Raw genomic sequence first — 20,328 nt, forward strand, 5'->3', positions numbered from 1 at the left:
CTATTCAGAATTCTCCTTTCTTTCTATTGACGATGAAATCAAGGTACTTTGATACAATTCACGTTGTTGATGACTGTCGCATCTTGCAGTCCGGCCTGTTTAGAAGTTATTTAGTTTCTTAGCCCACTTAGGATAGATGTCGGCCTATCTCGCGCAGAAAAGACCGGGAGGAGAGTAGAGATCGGGAAGAGAACGCACAGGTGCGTAGGAAGCGGACATCAAGACATCTGAATATTTTGCGTGGACGCGAGGGACGTCACGTAGGTGAGGAGGAGGTAATGAGTGCGTATCGAGACACCTCCGCGTCGAGCACGACCACAATTTGCAGCCAAAATACTAGGTGTAGAGGGTAGGGAGAGGGGTCGCTATAGAGTTTCAAGTGGAATGATGCGATTGCAGCATGATATACTGTATCCTGGTTTAATTTTGTGCTGTCATTGGCAGAGAGACTGTCACTTCGTGTCTTTGCAGAGTACACAATAAAGGTGTCGCTGACTTTGAGAATTATTTTCGATGGTTTATGCAACAATTTTTCTTTCTCAGAATGATGCAGAAATTATTACCTCACCTTGACTGCTGTTAAGAACAAAGGTATAACGTTCTCTCGCCAAATAGCAAGCCTTTTACAAGAACGTCACCGGCTGTAACGTAAGAGATAAAACCCCTACACGACTAGGCTGCAACAAAGACAAATGGGTAGGCCATAAGCACAATATAGCCGATTGTCAAGTATTGGACGAAAAGAAGGAAACCCGAGGGGCCTTGTTTTGTAAGAACGCTCACGCGTGTTTGTTAGTCAGAACCACATGAAAACAAGAGATAATGAAGAAACGGAAAGCATAGGATAAATTATTTTTAGTTTATAATAGAAATGGAAAAATGACGAGCTAATGGGAAATAAAGGAAAACTGAATTTGGGGGCAGGGGGGCTGATGGTCAGAGCAGAATCCACAACCTCTGCATTACGCACGCGTCGCACTACAAATTGTGCTACGGCGATGGCGCAGCTCCTACGTCCATGCATTCTTGGGTATTCATGTATGTGTACAAGATCTAGCCCCAAGGAGTGTTAACCAACGCAAAACTTCCACCGCATACCGCCCCCCCCCTTCGAAAATTATGGCGATTTACTTGCCAAAACCACGATCTGAATATTAGGCACGCCGTAGTGTCTGGGGACTCCAGAAATTTGGACCACCTGTGGTTCTTTAACGTGCACCTAGATCTAAGTACGCGGGCGTTTTCGCCCACATCAAAATGCGGCTGCCGTGGCCGGGATTAGACCCCACGACCTTGTCCTTAGCCGCCCAGCACCATAGCCACTAAGCAACCACGGTGGGTCCCGCAAAACCGAAAACAAAGCTTGTATTTCCGATCTGGTTTCTTCATTGCCTGAAAAACTTTGTCGCTGGTCTGCTTCTGGTAATTATAATTTGCGCTACTTTGTTCAGCAGATTGCGAACAATAACCCGATTTGAACAGTTGGTTTTTGCGAAATATTTGGTTAGCTTTGATGTTCAAAAATACAGAATAGTTCATTTTCGAATACCAACAAAATATTACACGCCAACTATTCCTATACGAAAATTCGATATTCGCCTACTCTATAGTAAATACATTACTAAAACTAAAGCCCTCCATACTCTGTTGGTAAATTCACTGTTTTCCTTCAGCTGCACGAACATTCGACCAATGTAACACGCGCAGGTGAACTATTTACTTCACGCTAGCGTATATCGGAATGTTTCAAAATAACCCGCCGTGGTTTCTCAGTGGCTATGGTGTTGGGCTGCTTAGCACAGACGTCGCGGGATCGCATCCCGACCACGGCGGCCGCATTTCGATGGGGGCGAGAACACCCATGTACTTAGGTTTAGGTGCACGTTAAAGAACCCCAGGTGGTCAAAATTTCCGGAGTCCTCCACTACGGCGTGCCTCATAATCAAAAAGTGGTTTTGGCACGTAAAACCCCATAATTCATTCATTCATTGAGTGTTTCAGAATAGCTACAATCTTAATATCCACTTCACAGTTAGAGCGAGAGTTTTAGTAACGTTTGTGGCTCACTTCAGTGACACGCTTCTTAAAATTTTGGCATATATATATATATATATATATATATATATATATATATATATATATATATATATATATATATATATATATATATATTTATATATATATATGTATATGTATATATATATATATATATATATATATATGTATATATATATATATATATATATATATATATATATATATATGTATATATATATATATGTATATATATATATATATATATATATATATATATATATATATATAGCAAAACGTTTATTTAAAAGGAAGAAAAATGCAGAAAGCGTGTGGGTGGAACCCCTAGTCCAGGGCCCCACTGGCTTGAGCGCTCCGCCGTGCTTGGTCGAGGAGCGCTAGTTGCATCTCCCGATCCTCGCTGGCGAGCAAAGTCTCCCACTGCTCCCTTCCGGAAAGTTCGCCGGCTATTTTTGGTGTATTAATTTTGGGTGGCCTATTCTGGCAGTCCCACGTAATGTGGGCGAGAGTTGGCCGGCCTCCGCACCAAGGACAGCGAACGCTGTACAGCGTTGGGTGAATGGCATTTTTCAAATATAGGTTTGGAAATGTGTGCGTCTGTATTCGGCGCCAGTCCTGCCTGGATAGATCAGGATGTGGTGGACTGTACTTTCTTCGCTCGCGCCGCTGGTGCTCAAGGATGTCTCGTGGTAAAAAGGGGTTTTCGTCAGAGTGGTCGACCGCTCGGTTGACAAAAGCACGAGCTGCGCCGTCCGCTCTCTCATTGCCCTCGAGTCCTGCGTGACCCGGGTACCAGATGATCATGTGTTTCTGCGTTAGGTTGGATCCTAATAGGTTAGTGGTGCTGTGTGGTAGCCTCCCGGTGGGGAATAGTCTACATGCGACTTGGGAATCTGAAAGAGATATCGACGATTGTCCCAGAGCGTCCTTAGTTTTAATAGCTAGCGCGATGGCTGAAGCTTCAGCGGTATTCGCAGATGTAACTCTAGCCGTGGCACAAGTCACAAGCCCTTGATTTGCGGCCGCTCCTACCACTGCGAGGGCGTATTTGTAAGCACCACATCGAGGGACATCGGTGTAGACTGTATTCCGGTTTCCACCGAATTGCTGCATTAACGTTCGAGCTCGAGCACTTCTACGTCCCCGGTGGTATTTTGGACTCATGTTCTGAGGGATTGGGGCTACTATGATCCTTTCACGAAGGATTCTGGGGAGAGATTCGAGTTCTTCTCCCGCATACTGTGGACGAGTAGGGTAACCCTTATGAAAATGGTTATGTCCTTTATGTTTACTGTATGTTTCCCGCAGTTCACATGAGGAAATATCCTTTATGTTTCCTCCATGTTGAAATTTGGCCACTGCTTTTATGTTTCCTTCGTGTGTCCTCCCTTTATGTATCCCTTATGTTACCGTACTTTATGTTTCCTCCATGTTGAAATTTGGCCACTGCTTTTATGTTTCCTTCGTGTGTCCTCCCTTTATGTATCCCTTATGTTACCGTACTTTATGTTTCCTCCATGTTGAAATTTGGCCACTGCTTTTATGTTTCCTTCGTGTGTCCTACCTTTATGCATCCTTTATGTGGCCGCAGTGACTAAATCCTGTATTTTACGTAGACATGCATAGATGAAGAGTTCCGTGTACACATTTTATATTTATAAATTTTTCCTGAGTTAAAAAGTTTTGCATTGGTTTTCATTGTAAGGTTACTGTTCCCTACATGATGCAGCGCATGGATTGAAACTCTGTTATGGCACAGAAATTCATGACAATTTGTTCTAAAATTGCAAACTAATTAGCCTTCATAGATTATTTCAGTATAACACTTGGAGAACCACTGTACGTTCCTCACTGCAGTGCTGCTGTTCTAGTTATGTCTTTGTGACTAATATAATATGTAATGTTTGGATGGAAAGATCAGGTTGGATCAGTGCTTGCACTTTTAAAAGAAAGTTTTGACTATACTTTGCAAAAGTTTGTCTGAAACTACGAACAGTTTATTGGACTATCTGAATGTTACTTCAGTTTGCCACGTCTGCTCACAGCAGACCTCTGGAATGTGTTGCTTGGGTGAGAGCTCACAAGGCACCTGAAAAACAAAACAAAAGCCAATCTTTTTCACTTATTCAAAAATATTCATTTAAGCAAGAACAGCCTGGCCTGTATGCACACAGCGAAGAAACGTGGAGAAGTCAAAAACAGATCATAAAAACATCAGGGCAACACAGAAGCTTTTAACTAATTGTTTGAAAGAGACTGACCTGCCAGTCCACTCAGGTATTAAATTGCTCACAAATTTTTTAAAACATTTCTGCAGCAGCTGCTAAGTAGTACATGACCTATAGGAGTAGGCAACTGGCCAACAAATCTTTGTGTGCCTGCTTGTACAGATGTCTCGTAGTTATATCTCAAGTGGTTACACTGTTATATGGTAAAATTCAGGCGGGAATAAAACCAGCCGCAAACATCAGACTACATGGGAAATTATCACCAAAACTTAAAGATCTAGTAAATCAAATGACCAATCGATTACGAAGGGTCTAAAACCTAGACCGCGATTTTGTAGCGATCCCTTTTCCGATGCTACTCCTTTGCTCATTGATCTGACCGACATTCCGCTATCGTTATCAACTATAACAGCCAGCCGTGAAAGGTGGGTTATAAGAGTGGCAAACATCGAGCGCAAAGCATCGCAAGCAAATCGCATCCCTTATTGGGCAGTGCTACAAACCACTGTCTTTAACAATCGCAGGAACTCACATCCCGTTCTTCGGATGAAAATATTAATGAAAACGAGCGTCTCATTGAGATGCCTCGATTAAAAAGAAATTTCGCTGTTGTAATGTCGGTCTACATTTGCCCTACAATATAGAAGACAAATACACGAGCACGTCGAAGAACACAAACAATGCAGACAAGTTCTCGCGAAGCTGCACTTCAATCTGAACACTATCAATAAAGTAATCTTCACACAAGCTAATACCTGTTCAAGTGTCAAACATCGCAGTCGCGTGCCAACTCGCGATGCCCGTGAGACATCGACATCCATTACAAACGTAACTTGCGGAAATTCATATCTACGGAAGAATTTCTTGCCGGGAAACTACCGAGAAAACAGTAACTTTCAGCGTTTAGGTAAATATTTGCCCATTAAGTCCCAACAATCGGCGGTGGTAGCACATCACTCCATAAAGCAAGTAAGCGGTAAGAAATGATACATTTCACGGAAACTCCCCTCGTGAAACGCTTTGCTAAATGTGCACAGCAACATGGTCAACGTACGCTCAGAAAGTGTTCTGTTGTCGTTCCACAAAGCTTACTACATGAACCAAAAGCTGCGAGAATGCGCGCAAGCGTCAGATCTGCTTACCTTCAATGTGGTCAGCAAACGGCTTCTTCGTCTCGCAGGCACCACGCGGCGACACTCTTTCCAGCGCGAACACTGTTGAATCGCCGATGAACACCAGCGCACGAAAGCACAACTGTCAACAAATTCTTTCACGCACCATAATTCGAAGCCACAGTATCAGGTATTCCACGAGCGAACGCGGACAGGCGAGAACAAAGGCCGCTCGGACGGGCGCTACACAAGACACTGGCGTATCACACGAAACATAAGGCGAACTAATGGCGTTACACGAGTCCAGAGGTTTCCTGATGGTTAATGCACACGGTACGGATCACAGTTTGTTTAGGCACTTCGAAAATATGATTAAATTACTGTGTAACGAACACTCTCACCGCTCACAGCAAAACAACGTGACCCAACTCACCGTCAACCGTTACACTGCGGCAGCGCCGCACTGCGGTTAAAACGTGAATTTAGCCTCCGAGATCTACATTTTTCTTTAGGGCGTGAATTTTGGAAAAGCACGGCCTTCGAGATTTAAAAACGTCGTTGCTGGAAGGAAGGCTGGTATTTAAACACAAATTATTGATTTTAAAGTGTCTTGGTGCGCTGCCTTGTTTTTTTAAAGTATATGCAGAGATTTTAGACGAACTATGCGCGAACGCTTGTCCTGTGGTTTGTCGGCGGGCACGAGCCAATCAGCGCGCATCATGTGCTGTTCCGTCGCTTGGGATGGCGCACGGTGTGCGGGCAACCGCGAGAGCTGTGACGCCTACCGATCAGAAATTCGGAATTGCCACACATATACACGCTTCTTATGGTGCCCAGTGGCGTGTTTTTGAGAATGTCAGGCTTTATCTTGCATAGGTGGCACCATATTTGCTCGTAGCGTAAGGAATGAAGGCGACAAAATGTGGCGATAGCTGGCTTGCAGCGGCAGCGGAACTTCGGCCAAAGTGAAACAGGCGTACTGCTTGCATGCTCGCGTAATCAAATACGGCCATACTCCGCACACAACTTTCATACTTAGCCAACTCACAATTATAAATTGTTCAGTTGTACGCCCAAGCAAGCATTTACGGGATCCGCGCTGCCCTGCTTCTACGCGTGCTAATATCGACACAGCAGTTACTCGTACTTGTGGTCAGCGCGAAAGCGACACGGACAAAAGGAAGAAACACAACAAGACGGCGCTGTTTCTTCGGAGTGTTCCTTGTTTCCGCGTTGCTTTTGCGCTGTTGCTAAAGGTACGATGAATCGTAACCAACTCGCCCACTATATGCTCTATGTTACCTACGTGTGTACTGAAGTGCACACCTAGGTAACATCCAGCCGTAAACACAAAGGACACATCCTACAAGAATTATAATAAGGGTTGTTTTCTTGGACCAAATGAAAGCATAAGTCAAGATTTAGTACTTACAATGACTCTGCTGAGTGTATCAATGCCTGTCACACAGTACAGATAGATCTGCCTATATTATATGTAAAGACAGTTGTTATGTGCACTCTATGTTACCTACATGTGCACTCAAGTGTACACTCAGGTAACACATAGTGCACATCCAGTTAACATCCTGCCGTAAACATAAAGGACACATCCTAGAGGCATAATAAAGGTAACTTCCTCGAGGTATACGTTAGGATGAGTAAACACGTAGTACACACAAAGTTCACATCCTGGAGGTCACACAAAGGACAAGGAAACATAAAGGTCACATAGGACACAAGAAGGAAACATAAAGGAAACATAAAGGCAATGGCCATTTTCATAGGGGAACCCACGCGGCAAAGTAATTTTATGCCAGAGGAGGTTAAGCTAAGCCGCTCCCGTTGAGATATGAGCGTCGCTGCCCGTAGCTCCTCGTAGTTATTGTGAATCCCGAGGGCCAGCAGGCGTTCAGTAGAGGTTCCCTGTGGTAGGCCGAGAGCCGCTTTGTACGATGTTCTAATCAACGCATCTAGGGCCTTTAGTTCTGTTTTCGTGGGGTCCTGGAAAGGGAGGCTATATGTGAGACGACTTAGCACAAAAGCCTGAACGAGCCGAATCGTCTCTGTTTCCTTGAAACCTTTTCGGTGATAAGTTACTCTACGGATCATACGGGAGATCTGTTTCACCGTAGTCCTAAGGGTTTTAATGGTGTGGTCTACTCGTTTGTTGCTTTGCAGCCACAGTCCGAGGACTCGCATTTTCTGGACCTCCTTTATCTGGCTGTCTCCTAGAAAGAGGTTCACCGGCTCGTGAGTTTGACGGCCTCGACCTCGTATCCTGATAAATTCTGATTTATCGGGAGCGCAGCTCATTCCACTGCTGCGAGCGAAGGTTTCAACAACGGTCGCTGCTTCTTGCAGGATTTCTTCTTTTTGTCCTAAAGAGCCACTGGTTGCCTATAGGGTAATATCGTCTGCATATATCGCGTACCCTAGCCCAGGTATGACGTCGAGTGTTTTGGCTAAGCGTCTCATACCGATATTGAAAAGAAGGGGGGAGAGTATCGCCCCTTGCGGTGTGCCTCTATTGGGCATGGGAAAAGGGTCTGAGCGCGTAGTGCCAATGCCTATTGTCGCGATGCGAAAGGTCAGGAAAGAGCGGGCGTAATGATAGATTCTTTGTCCACAACCGATGTCACTTAGCTCAGATAAGATAAGCTCATGTGAAATAGTGTCGAATGCGCTTTTTAAATCAAGAGCCAGGACGAGATGTTCCGCACCAACCGTGGTGTTGCATATACCTTCTTCACGAAGTAGCAGAAAAACAACTAGTGTCGACAAATATTGGCGAAAGCCGAATATGTTAGTGGGAAATAGGTTGCGGTCTTCAATGTAAGACGTGAGACGTGTGTGGATCACCTTCTCAAATAATTTGCCAAGACAGGAGGTTAGTGATATCGGCCTGAGATTTTGTAGATCATGAGGTTTTCCAGCTTTCGGAATAAGCACGATTTTGGCCTCCTTTTGGCTCCGATTTTGGAACTATGCCCCTCTCCCATATCTGTTCATTAAAATACCGGGTAAGCTGTTCTAGGTGCTCGTCGCTCAGGTTCCGGATCATAGCATTTGTGAGCTGATCTGGTCCTGGAGCAGTATTTCTCTTCGCAGCTTGCGCTGCCGCGAAGAGTTCTGCCTTAGTTATCGGAGCGTCTAGCACCGCGTTTTCTTGCCCTTGGTATGGTAAGGTGCATGGGGGAGTGATTACTGCTCCTACGTACTTCTCTCTAAGCTTAGTGAGGAGGGCCTGATCTGTTCCTGAAAAATATCCGGCAAGTTTTTGAAGAGTGCGGTTATTGGCCGTTTTTGTTTTTCCTGGTTCCATTATGCTGCGAAGTATCGCCCATGTCTTGGAGGTGTGTAACGTTTCGCGAAGTGAGTCGCAAAAGCTCGCCCAACTCGCTGTATCTAACTGCTGTGCGTAAGCGTTTGCCCGCTCTGATATTTCAGCAATTCTGTGGCGCAGTTTGCGATTAAGTCGCTGTTTTTTCCATCGTTTAGTTAGCCCCCTTCTGGCTTTCCACATATGTAGCAGATGGTTGTCAACTACCGGCGTTTCCGCTGTGAGCGCTAGCCGCTTAGATGTTGCTTTATGAGCGTTTCGTATGTGTGTTGCCCACTCTTCAGCGTTCTCAGGTGATATCTCCGGCATGGGGATTTTGCGATAATTTACCGAGTTCGTGATTACCACCTGGCCACAGGGTCGTCGAATTTTCGGGGAGCCTACCGACACACTGATAATGAAATGGTCACTGCCTAGATTCTCTCCTAGATTTGTCCAGAATACCTCGTTGACATTATTTGTGAATATGAGATCTGGAAAGGTGTCTGCACTGACGCTGTTACCTAATCTTGTCGGGCTTTGAGGGAGAATGATGAGTTGGAGATCATATGCTTCGGTCGCTCGCTCGAGCTCCCGGCCTTTGGGGGTGTCTGTTCGGTAACCCCAGCTGGTGTGAGGAGCATTGAAGTCCCCAAGAAGCAGTAGTCTATCCTGCGTGCCGGAGTGACACATGACGTACCGAATGATGGCCTCGAAATAGGCCCTCCTTTCTTTAGGTGGGCTATACACGTTCATGATTATGGTTTTTGCCTTGCTACGCTTCTGCGGTAGTATTGTTACAATTTGATGGTTGATGCTGCTAGTCGCCAGATAATCTATACTGATCGCTATGTCCTTGAGCACCATCGTCGCGACCTTAGGGTAGTCTGGGTGTGTTATTGTGTAGTAGCCAGTCAATCTGACCTGCTTGTTACCGATCTCTTGCAAACAAATAACATCAGGTTTAACTGGCACCGTGTTAATGTATTGTTGTAGAGCTGCCGCCCGTTTGTGGAAGGTGCGGCAGTTCCATTGCCAAATTTCGAGATATTCGGGATGTACTCGCGTTCTACTCGCCATGAATAGTGCTTTCGCTGTCCGAGGTCGATATGGGTCGCGGACGGCGGTTAGATTGAGCACTGGGGCTAATGCAGGCTCTCTTACGAGCCGCGCTCTTTGCACTGGCCACAGATTCATCGACGTAAGTTTTTAGGCTTTGAAATTCTGCGTACATCTGCTGCTGAAAATTTTGCATAATTTGTAATTTTGGCAACACTATAAACTATAATGGCTCATAATGTGTGATTGAAAACTAGATCTGTCAGCGACAAAGATAACTTTCACTGACGTATTTTTCAGTCTTCTTTATTGCAACGGCAATCGAGTGATCCGCAAGGGAGGCGTACTTTACAGTATACGTACCACCTGGGCGTGCTCTGAGTATGCATTCTCCGCCCAGTCATGCACGTGAACTTCTTATAATATTCAGTAAATATTTTCGAACAAATTAACACGACATTAACACATCAAAAAAAAGAACGTGTCATCGTCTATTGCTCCGTGGCCGCTAAAGCGGCATCTGCCTATCATCCCTCGCACTCGGCTCCTTCCGTGCGGGAGGGAGTTTAGGTAGATGCCACTAACGTAACCTCGGCTTCCCTTGGAAGGAGCCATCTGTGTCGGGCTTTTTGGTAAAGTATGCCAAAAACGAACATGTACTGCAGAAGTCAAAGGGGAATCAATATGCAGGGTAGTGCAGGTGTGATTGTTGGCGTGGGGCGAAAATGCGGACAGAGTCGCCGCGGCAGAGAGATCCCAGGTGACACGTACTGCGGCGATAACTTTCCAACACACACACACACACACACACACACACACACACACACACACACACACACACACACACACACACACACACACACACACACACACACACACATATATATATATATACATATATATATATATATATATATATATATATATATACAAATAAGAACCGCTGCTACAGAACTGAATTACGTGCCTCTCCGAGCGCCAAGTTATATCGGGCCACTGGTCAGAGCGACGGTCTTCCCACATTATCAACTCGATCAGGCGGCCGTGTGTGGTGGATAAAAATAGCTCAGAATAATGCTATGTTCACACTACGGTCGTAACGCGCATAACAGCTCTTTCGGCGTATCGAACGTAACGGCTTTAAAAAACGTTACGGCAGTTAAGCCGGCACCTTTGTTCACATTTACTGCTGCTTAAATTACGGCTTTTACAACAGGCCAATCAAATTTGGAGCTGCAGAATCGACGTCACCAGCGGTCCAATATCGCTCCTGCCAACATGCGAGCGCTGGGCGAGATCGAAGAAATTCACGCTCAAAACAAACTTATAGTAATGTAATCAATCGCCCAAAGACGACGAAGGCGATGCAGAAGGGTTTGGGTGCGGCAAGTATTTCTCGACAGGGCCGTGGACGGCAATTTTCACAACCTTTTCGCCAAGCTCCGAGTTGGTGACGCTGCGATGTTTCATAACATCATGCGCATGTCGCCCCAGCAGTTCCGCTTGCTTGAAAACCTAATGAGACCACTCATCGAAGTTCGGAGCACGCATCTGCGGCCATCGATTTCCTCGGCGGATAAACCAGATGAACTGAAAACAGTCTCGCAAGGCGCACTGCAACAATTTTCACGAACACAGCCAATCGTGCGCACGGAATGGCGAAATGGCACCTCCCGCGCCCGGAGCGTTCTGCAGACGGGAGGACGGAAGTGTCGTCACCGGTTGTTGAAAGCCGAAAGCGTATCGGTCATTGGCTGTGTCGCAATGGTCGTAACATAACAGTCGTAAATGTTGCCGACCCTTTAACACTCTCACCCACGATTTTTGCGAGAATTGCGCACGTTGGTACCTTTACGTTCGCAGTCTGAACTAGACGCATACACTTGTTGCGCTTCCGCTTACGTATGTTACGAAAAATCAGCGCCTTACGAACGTAGTCTGAACATAGCATAAGGCATAAGGCATCGCTACAAAATAGCGGCCCTAGATAGCACACGGCCTGTATACTTCTATCCATGACGTCATGCTACCTTGGCCGACTGCCATATAATCTGATGGGGATGCTCCCGAGTAAGCCGCAGCGATTTTGACGTCACCGCTTTCATCACGTCGGGCTTGATAGTGGTGATTTCGGTCCCAGTAGCATAACGTCATAAAGCAGAGTGCACAGGCCTGCTATGTAGGAGGCGTTGGTTGGCACCGCGCCAGCTATGCGGATGACGTTATCGGCAGCGCTGCTCGGCTATACTTATCTAGATCACCCATCATCCGCCGTGACAGTTGCCCCGCCGACTTCATTCTTGGCGTTGTACCAGCTTTTATCGCCGAGCTTCATACGCCCGCATCGCGAATCTTGAAAGTGGGGACATATACGCTCACGCGTGCACGAACGCTTCACAAACGTATACTTTTCCACTTTGACACTCCTAATGCTAACGCAATAATAATAATAATAATAATAATAATAATAATAATAATAATGTTATAAGTATTATACAAGTACTTCCTTTTCTTTTATTATTATTATTATTATTATTCATTGGCCCATAGCTTAAATGAACGGGGAGAAAGGATGAAGTTTGACTTCTAGAATTAGACCAATTTATTGCTGCACAGTTAAATGGACACTAAAGGTTAATATTAAGTCAACGCGAACTGTTGCAATACCATCCCAGAAACCTCGAAACGCTTGTTTCATACAAAGAAGAGACTTATTTTAAGAGTAAATGCGTTCTGAAGCATCCGCGTACCTCTAGCGCAGTTCAAATCGCCCGCCCTCCGATCAAGGAGTGGTGACCTCATAGTCTCAAGTGACGTTGCGCCGTCGGTGAGTAAAACGGCGCCCGCAGACGGCGCTATAGCTTTTCTGCCCAAAACGGAAAGGCGCGGCCAGAAACAGAGTCAAGACAGAGCCGACGGTAGCGCGAAAGCGGAACTATGTTGGCTAGCGGAAGGGAAAGCGCGCGACGATAAGCTGGTTCTTTATCACGCCAACTTTGACGCTCGTTGCAATGGACGACTCTGACAACAACACATTGGCTCGAGATGCTGCGCTCGACTTCAGCGATTTAAGCACTAATGAACGTGACCTGCTGCTGAGGGCTCGCGCTGCCGGCGTCGTTGCGTGCTACTACGACGGCAACCTTATGTCATGACTGTACATAATCGCACATTTTAGCTTTTCCTTCGTGGAAACCAAATGCCGCACTCAACGCCCCGTCTTCAACCTGCAGTTGTTCTTGCGCTTCGGAGAATGCAGGTAAGACCGACGGAACAGCGCTACAGGAAAGCATTGCTTTGAAAGGTACTCCACACGACTTCAGTAAGTCGGCGTTGAACTCATCATTCTCTGGACGAAAGGGCAGCGAGCACACTATGCGACTTTTCGGCTCTTTGCGATGCGCTGTGGCAGAGGTACGGCACTTAACCACTTCGAACGGAGAGGTTCACTCGTTGGCATACAATGATAAGTAACGTTGGGTTCGCCGCTGTAACTGCCCTTGACCAAGTTCCGCGGACCGTTAGCGCATACCACGACATCACATGGACCTGGCATTCTCGCTGCTTGTTGCAAATGCAAGTTTCGCGAACCAGCAGAACCAACGCAGCACGACGCGATAACGAAACAACTGAAACTCCAAAGTGCGCGCGGCGCAGAGTCGAGCGCGCAGAGTCGAGCGAAAGCAAACTTTTCGACTACCCATACTACTGAAAGGTAACGTTAAAATGTTATTTTTTCTTAGAATCAAACAGAAGTAGACAAGTAGCCTTTTTCTTCCGTCTTATAACCTAATGAAACGATCTTTTTAATGCGAGTAGTTGGGTTCTAGTGACCTAAATTATGATGAGGAGTGCCTTCGTCATCGGGCTAGTACCTGAATGTCGCCGGGGGGGTCTCAAATCGTGTCATGCATTTACATCAATTTCTCGCTTACTAAAACTCTGTTTGCGATTATATTGACGCCTTCGACGTTCTAGAGCATTGCTATATCGCTTTAACTTGACTTCGTAGTGGCCTTTAGTGTCCCTTTAGGACATCAGGCTATGAAGGCGTAGGCTTTGGTTTTCAAACACACAGCACATCCCGTACCACCTTCGCAATAGCGAAATCGGTGGCAAGACAGGCAAAGGGGTTGAGCGGCGCACGAACATCAGTGGCTAACGAGGCCATCTTCGGGCCGATGCGGATGGCGTCGCGCGGCCATTGAGCAGCCGGGGATCGCCCCTATGACGCGTCGCGTGTTCGGCGAGTCTGCGCGCCGCTGGAGGAGGAGGCCGCGACACGCGCAGATGCGCGCTGTGCGCGAAAAGCCGCGCGGCGCTTATTAGATACGCGCGCGCGGGAAATTACGAAATGGGAGGTCCGGCCGAAGCAGGTGCGTGTGCACAGGCGGAGGTGACTCCCGCGGTGCACTGAAAGCAGCGACTTGTTTTCTCGCTGTTGTTTATGTATAACGGGAGGCTCGCGGCGTGACCCAAAACGCAACCGCGTCCGTGCCATGGAGGCGCTCAACCGTGACAGTAATCTTCCACGTCCGGGCGGCTTCTGAATGCATCATGGGCCATCGCTTTCGGTTACGTTCGAGCTCCGGAGGCATCTTCTTTTCCCGGACTTCCGCGTTGGCGCTGCAACCTTTTCCACTGAAATCGTTCTTTCACTCCTTCCAGCGGCGTTTTCTTTTCCTTGAAAGAAAGAGAAAAACAAGCGTGGCGAGTGGAAAGGGGGAAGAACATGATGTGGCAGACGTGGCTGTCCGAAGGATGGGCGCCTTCGGTTCCAGTGCTTAAGGCAAGCACTTTATGTGTAACATGTTTCGTTGCGCAAGTTGCAATAACACTTTGGCGCCTAAGAATACGATGCACGTTGTGGAAGGGAAATGACAGCACTTATGCCAGCCGCCACGCTCCAGTTGCGTTTTCTTTCACTGAGCGCCTTTGAAGCAGTTATTGCCCAGGGACTAACCAACCGAGTATTTTTGAACCCGCGCAGAGGCGTTGAGAGTGTGCGTGCCTGTCGTGTTGGGGGCTGCACGTTTCACTCTTGCAAGTAATTTAAAGAAACGAGATGGCGAGCAGATGGGGCAACTCCTTCCGGGCTTCTGTGCCGTACCCGGCAAGCGATCCGCAGAAAAAGCAAGTAGCTGAAGCTATAAACAGCAGGGTGCTATACATGCATCCTCTAATGGTTTCACATCTGTGATTATAGCACATTTGAGACTTCGGCCACCGGTCACTATACTTGTAGACGCTGTTAACTTTTGTCTCCGAGTGTTTATTTATTCTCGAAGTTAAATTTGGTGACTAATAAAGCAGACGGGCCAGCCTCATGCAAATGTCCCGTAATGTGCGAGGTGTAATTTGAATGATACAAGCGAATGCATGGGTATGTAACTTGTGCCGGTCAGCGCGGCATGATTCACGTGACTGATTGAACTGTGCAGTGGTCGTCACTCACGTTTTTGTTTTCTCCGCGGCTCGTCGCTGAATGCGGTAAAGTTCTGCGCGCGTGGCTGCTCCTTGCTTAAAAAGCTAGGAGCGGAATGAATATAGATAATGTAAGGCCGATCGCACTAACTTAGAATGTTATGAAATTATTAGAAAGCATTCTGCACATTCGCATCATGAATTTTTTAACGAATTATTCATTCTTGAGCGCATTCCAGATTGGACTTAGACCAGGATGTTAGATATGGCGAGAACATGTCAATTTAGAGAGACGCATTAAGCTTGCTCGTCACAGGCGGCAGTATGCAGCTTTAGTGACCCTTGAGTTAGCTCAAGCGTACGGCAGTGTAGAGCATATCATACTCCTTCACATTTTAAATAACATGAGTTTTCCTCAGTATATTATAAATTTGATATATGAATATTTAAAGGGTAGGAAATTTTGTTGTTCCGAACGTGGCTTGTTGACGCAAAAATATAATCAAGAGGAGTATTAGAAAGAACACTGCAGTCATACTTAAGAACTCTTGAAGTTTGATTTGCAGATGGCCGCCATGGTTGCTTAGTGGCTACGGTGTTGAGCTGCTAAGCACGAGGTCGCGGGATCGAATCCCAGCCGCGGCGGCCACATTTTGATGGGGGCGAAAACACCCGTGTACTTAGCTTAAGGTACACGTTAAAGAATCCCACATGGTCAAAATTTCCGAAGTTCCCTCACTACGGCGTGCCTCATAATAAGAAAATGGTCTTGGTACGTAAAACCCCACAGTTTAATTTAGTTTTCCTGGTTCACAGATATTCGAATGCCGCATTAAGTTAATAAAAGTTCCTTGATTGTGTTTCCATGGGATGTACCGGTGAACACCTCTCTCCAATACCGTTAAGAAGTGGTTTCGCAAGTTGACTTTATCAAATATCTAGGTGTAGTATACGGCGCAAAACTGAGCTGGCGAAAACACATTGATCATGCACACCCTGTTGGCGTGAAAAGCAAACTTGGCGGACATTCCTATGGTCTACGCACGAATACTCTAAGAATTAATTATCGCCTGCACGTACGACCGATACTGGAATTTGGGTGCGGGCTATTCTCTGGTGGGCCGGCATACAAGGTTAACCCCCGGGTTCTTTTAGAGCGGGAGGCTCTTCGGAATTGTCTTTGTTTATCAAAATTTGTTGTTAACAATGTTTTATATCAAGAGGCACGACTGCCTGCTCTTCCCTGCCGATTCGCCATTTTAACAGTAAAAACGCATTTCAACCTTTATTAATCTTCCTTGAGACGATGACAATATGTATTTATTAGTGAATTAGGGCCTTTTTCGACGGGCATTGGTTCCGCTTACATAGATCTGAGGTTTTCTTCGTGCAAGCTGAGCAAGATCCACTAAACGTTAATGTACGCGAGAGCATTTGCCCAGACAAGTCATTGTCTAATATAAAGATTTCATTTGATATTATAGTTCCATCAAACACCAAATTCCTGCACACTACATAATCAAATCACATGCTACAAGATAATTTAACGCTATTGGGAATAGATCATGTGATCGCGACTAATGCGTCAACTAGTGAAGAAAAAGCGGGTGTGAGCATTTTCTCCGAGTTAATATCCATACCATATGCATTACGCCTTCCAAATTTTACAACAATATTTCTGACTGAACTATCAGCCCTTATCTTAGCTTTTCGAAAACTTCCTTCAAATTATTCAGCAGTGGTTAGAGTGACTGATTTACTGTCATAATGCACCCCACTCACTTCATCTGGAGACACCACTGTAGCAATACATTTAAATCATTAACCCCTCGAAGCTTAAGCCCGGTGCGGTTGGTATGGGTTCCTGGCCATAGTGGTGCATCCTTACGTGAAATGGCAGACACACTTGCGCGAACATCTCTTGATGGACCACATATGTCCGTTATGCCTACTTCGGCTTATGTCACTGCGGTTAGGTCTAGAAAAGTTTCCCCTGTCCAACATTCTACAAAACTGAAAATCAAAGGTTCGGAATTTATACACTTCAGCTTTTCATGGTAGAATAAATGATGTCCCGCACGTAAATTAGACACTTCAAGAGCAAAATTACGATGCCACATCCCACCATTAAATTTTTGCCTATACAGGTCTGGTCTGGCACCATCCCCTCTGTGTCCTACCTGCCACCTACTTTCTACTAGGACGCCGTTGAATAGGAAATTAGAGGAATAAATTCGAATTTTCATTCCGAAAATTGGGCATTTCTTTAATTACCCAAAATGTTCTATCCTTCGGGGCTTCTTCATCGGGCTTTAGCCACACGAATATCTGCTTGGCCATTTGCGACTATCTCTGTTACATACACAAGACGGCTAGCATGTTAATTGTCGAAATCAATAATTGGATAGCCCATTACATCGCTGATTGTGCGTTAGAAATTATTCAAATGCCACAAAAGAACACACGCACACAAAAGAATTCCTGTTTATATATTATTACAAATATTTTTATTTCTGTATCTGCCAGGTAAATCTGTTTTCTAATTATCAAAAACGTTATGCTTCACCCTGATTTACTTTTCTGCCTAGATGTTTTTTCTCTTTCCCTTTAACCTTTAAACCCTGGCTTCTTAGCCAATACACCGTAGTGGGTAAGCGCCACAAGTCAGGAGCAAGCAAGCAAGAGAGAGACAGAGAGAGTGAGAGAGACTTTATTAGAGAAACAGAGAATTTTGCCGGCTCGTGTACAACCGCTGGCATGCTACTCTGTATAAAAATGGGGAATGGGATTAGAAGATTTAAGAAGAGAGTGGAAGAAAAAGAGAATAAAAATACATATGAAATGTGCAAGTGGACTTGATACTGATAGTTACAGGTGACATGGCGGGTAAATTTAGGCTTTTGTATATGAAATTTAGAATATTTAAAGCTTTCCTATTAGACCAATTTCTGACATGTATTTGAACAATAAATCCAAAACCCGCCGCTGTTTTGAAGGACCGGGCTTTGGACCTAGGATTCCGGTAATGTTAAAGGATCGCGGCAAATCATGCCCATTCGTGGCTCAAAAAATTGTCTGTCGTCGCGGTACGTGGGGCATTCTAGTAATATGTACTCCATTGTTTCTAAGTTGCCCCAGTTATTATAGCAGGTGTTAGTGGTAAGTCCTATGTGGTACAGATAATTGTTAGTGTATGCCACGTTCAGTCGAAGAAGATGGTACAATGTCTCTAAGTGTCGAGGAAGTGGTCGTGGAATTTTCGGACTCATTTCTGGGTCAATGTACTACAGGAAGTTATCTTGGTGAAGCGGCAGATTCCAGATGTGGTCTTTTTTTGATAGGCATTTTTTTTAGCCATGTTTGAAGCGTCGGCTTTCATAAAAAATATTCTTTTGAAAATGGGGTATTGGAGTCCATTTCGGGCAGCTTCACCCGCTTTTTCATTTCCCGAAATACCGGCATGGCCAGGTATCCACTGGAACTTGATGCACTGCCCAGCAAACTTAGCCTTGTGGTGAAGATCAGCAATGTCAAATGCTGCAGGTTGATTATTACAACGCTTGTGCCTGTTCCACATACTTTGTAGGGCTGCTTTTGAATCCGCGAAAATCACCCGTCTTTGGCGGCTGCTATCGAAGTACATACACAAGGGCCTCCTTACTGCCATATAGCTCTGCTGAAGTAGATGATTTTGCTCACTCAAGATGAAACGAGAATCGTTGCCCTGTAGAGGGAACAAAAAGTCCGCACGATGAGCGATGTGGAGTTGTAGAGCCATCTGTGAAATAGTGCGTTACGGCTGCGCATTCTTTGTGCATATATTCCAAAGCTATCTGATAAGTCGCTGCATGAGGCATTTTCTTTTTCGCACTGATTCCAGGGATATACGGCACGATTTCCTGTGGGGACAGTGTCCATGGTGAAATGTTTCGTGGCATAATTTGCGACGCCTGAGCAGAAATCGAAATAGACATGCTTCCGACGGCCTGTCCAAAGCTAGATGTACCACGAGTTCTAGAAATATCCTTTAAAAAGTGGGTCTTCGTAGGAATGACATGTCGGAGGGGAATTCGAAGTGTCTTCTGTGAAGATAGTACTTCAAGAGGCAGGCATCCAGCTTCTGCTACAGTTCCAGAGCGGGACGACCGCTTCGGAAGGCCTAGACATACGCGAAGACAGTTATTCCGTGCTGCCTCGTCTTCTCTTGCTTGTGGGAGACATTTTGTGCAGGATCGGGAGGTAATACCGCAGTGTTCCGTCGACGTAGGCCTTATGGAGGAGGACCATTGATTGACAGTTGCTGCCCCACTGTGCTCTGGCTAAAAATCGGAATACGTGCGACGCCGAGGAAATCTTCTCACTCAGTTTTTTCACTTGAGGCAGCCATGTGAGGTTCCTATCAATCCTCATTCCAAGAAACGTTTGCATCTTGACTTATGGAAGGGCACGACCTCCCAACAGTAGTGGGTATTTTTCCACACACCTCCGCGTGAAAGCCATAGCAACGCTTTTGTCGGCGAGCAATTTGAGACCCTTGGATATAGGTAGGCCGATATGTTTGCCAGCGCTCTCTCGAAACGTTGTAGGGTGGTACTGCGGGAACGCGGCGCGCTCCAAATGCAGATGTCGTCCGCATACATTGTGATTTTGACGCCACGGGACAGGTTTCTTCTCAGACGAATGAGGACTAAATTATATAATACCGGGCTTAATTAACACAGCTCCGTGTGGCACTCCCTTCTCGACGGCATAAAGCGTCGTGGGGCCATCCGGGGTACACATGAAAAGTCGGCGTCCTTGAACATAGTCTTCAATCCATGCGTAAAGCCGTCCTCCAAGACCAAGGGTTTCCAAAGCGTCAAGTATTGCTTTATGATACACCGACTCATATGCTGCCTTAATGTCCAAAAATAATGCAGTAGGTGTTTTTTCATAGACCAATTCCTCTTCAATTGATGAGACCAAGGCAATTACATTATCAATTGTGGGCCTATTTTGCCGGAAGCCATTCATTTCCTTCGGGTAAACTCCGACTAAACCAAGTTAGTCGTATGTGAGTCAGCTTTTCGAATAGCTTCCCTATGCAGCTAAGCACAGATATGGGTTTGAAGGAGGCGTAACTTGTCGGCTG

Source organism: Dermacentor albipictus, chromosome 1 (genome assembly GCF_038994185.2).
Source record: "Dermacentor albipictus isolate Rhodes 1998 colony chromosome 1, USDA_Dalb.pri_finalv2, whole genome shotgun sequence".
Lineage (NCBI taxonomy): Eukaryota > Metazoa > Arthropoda > Arachnida > Ixodida > Ixodidae > Dermacentor > Dermacentor albipictus.